Raw genomic sequence first — 2500 nt, forward strand, 5'->3', positions numbered from 1 at the left:
AAAGCTGAAAAAATGACTAAGTCCCACTCGGTCTACCAGTGGTAGGTCGAAAAAGTGCGAAATTTTTCTAAGTCCCCACTTTTGGTCTACCATTTCACGCCAAAAACTAGTGAGGGTGGCGAGCTCCAGGATTTCTGACCCCCTTCGCCCGACTCCCTTGCCCGACGAAGGTGCACTCCGGTCGGCCTCGGAGCGAGTTCGCCCGCGCTCTGGAGGATTTTTCGTCGGGGGGTTTTTCAAAGGGGTGCCGTCGGACTGTTGAGGAGAGTGGCAATCTATAGGGGTCCAAGCACTGGAGATGATTCTCCATTCATTTCTAAGCATGGCAGAGCTTAAATAAAGCCCCATTAATAGTTCCAAAGCGGATTTTTGGACACTATAACACGGACCCGATCCTACCCGACCATGAAGCTCCGCAGGTCGGCCTCCGTCCCGCCCCCCGCCCCCCAGGCGGTACGGAGGAAAAACCAAAACTTCCAGAGACGGTTCCAGGGGGGGTATCTCTTTTATTATTTTGACCCGACCGAATGGACTACCGAGCCCGCCTGGGTAGGCAGCCGCGCGGCCCTCCGTGGCCACTGTGCGCGGTGCGTTCCTACCCGACCCAGCGGGTTAGCCTCCAGGGGGGTCCTCCGTCAGGGGGAGGACCTTTCCGAACCTATCCGAGGGAGTCGTAGACGGCCCGTCTATATATCAATCTGCCCTAACACGATAACCGGTCGGCCCGGAGCCGTCGGACTCGGATGCCTCGGGTGGTCCTCGCGCCCAACCGAGCTCCAGCACCCGGCTTCAAAAAGCTCCGGACCCCCGGTTTCGGAACGAGCGTTTCCTTGTTATCCCCGAAGCAAGCGGGAACTCGCGCAGCGGAGTTGCCACACTAATTTCCACTGGGAGCAATGAGGGGTGAGCTCGGACGAGCCTCTCCGCCCGTCCCCCCCTCCCCGGGGGGTCTTCGGACGGTACGGGGCCGATCCCTCTCCCCTCTAAGAACCAATGGTTTTTTCTGTGACAAAAACCACTCGCAGCAACCTGGTTGATCCTGCCAGTAACATATGCTTGTCTCAAAGATTAAGCCATGCAGGTCTAAGTGCACACGGAAGGTACAGTGAAACTGCGAATGGCTCATTAAATCAGTTATGGTTCCTTTGATCGCTCCACACGTTACTCGGATAACTGTGGTAATTCCAGAGCTAATACATGCAAACGAGCGCTGACCGGTCCTCTCTCGGGGGGGCCGGGATGCGTGCATTTATCAGACCCAAAACCCACCCGGGGGGACCCGCGAGGGTTTCCCCCGGCCCTTTGGTGACTCTAGATAACCTCGGGTCGATCGCGCGCCCACCGCGGCGGCGACGTCTCATTCGAATGTCTGCCCTATCAGCTGTCGATGGTAGCATAGGGGGCTACCATGGTGACCACGGGTAACGGGGAATCAGGGTTCGATTCCGGAGAGGGAGCCTGAGAAATGGCTACCACATCCAAGGAAGGCAGCAGGCGCGCAAATTACCCATTACCGACACGGTGAGGTAGTGACGAAAAATAACGATGCAGGTCTCTTTCGAGGCCCTGTAATCGGAATGAACGTATCCTAAACACATGGGTGAGGACCCATTGGAGGGCAAGTCTGGTGCCAGCAGCCGCGGTAATTCCAGCTCCAATAGCGTATATTAAATTTGCTGCAGTTAAAAAGCTCGTAGTTGGACTTCGGGAGTGGGCTGGCGGTCCGCCGCGAGGCGAGCTACCGCCTGTCCCAGACCCTGCCTCCCGGCGCCCCCCGGATGCCCTTGGTTGGGTGTCCGGTCCTCAGGGGTCCGGAGCGTTTACTTTGAAAAAATCAGAGTGTTCAAAGCGGGCACCAAACTCGCCTGAATGCCTGAGCTAGGAATAATGGAATAGGACTCCGGTTCTATTTTGTGGGTTTCCTGAACCAGGGCCATGATTAAGAGGGACGGCCGGGGGCATTCGTATTGCGCCGCTAGAGGTGAAATTCTTGGACCGGCGCAAGACGGACGAAAGCGAAAGCATTTGCCAAGAATGTTTTCATTAATCAAGAACGAAAGTCGGAGGTTCGAAGACGATCAGATACCGTCGTAGTTCCGACCGTAAACTATGCCGACCCGCGATCCGGCGGCGTTATTCCCATGACCCGCCGGGCAGCGTGCGGGGAAACCAGAGTCTTTGGGTTCCGGGGGGAGTATGGTTGCAAAACTGAAACTTAAAGGAATTGACGGAAGGGCACCACCAGGAGTGGAGCCTGCGGCTTAATTTGACTCAACACGGGGAACCTCACCCGGCCCGGACACGGAAAGGATTGACAGACTGATGGCTCTTTCTCGATTCTGTGGGTGGTGGTGCATGGCCGTTCTTAGTTGGTGGAGTGATTTGTCTGGTTAATTCCGATAACGAACGAGATTCCTTCGTGCTAAATAGTTACGCGGCCCCCCGCGGTCGCGGTTAACTTCTTAGAGGGACCAGTGCCGTATAGCCACGCGAGATGGAG

At 56.4% G+C, this 2500-nt stretch overlaps 1 non-coding gene across 1 annotated transcript in view; it reads left to right on the forward strand.

The window, feature by feature from the left end:
- The first annotated feature begins 1026 nt into the window (after positions 1 to 1026).
- LOC125787098 (18S ribosomal RNA) overlaps positions 1027 to 2500 on the forward strand; it is a 1864-nt gene continuing 390 nt past the window's right edge. The window contains exon 1 of the ribosomal RNA XR_007429016.1: positions 1027 to 2500. This exon is cut by the window's right edge and continues 390 nt beyond it. This is a non-coding gene — a ribosomal RNA (18S ribosomal RNA).

Source organism: Astyanax mexicanus, chromosome 22 (assembly GCF_023375975.1).
Source record: "Astyanax mexicanus isolate ESR-SI-001 chromosome 22, AstMex3_surface, whole genome shotgun sequence".
NCBI lineage: Eukaryota > Metazoa > Chordata > Actinopteri > Characiformes > Acestrorhamphidae > Astyanax > Astyanax mexicanus.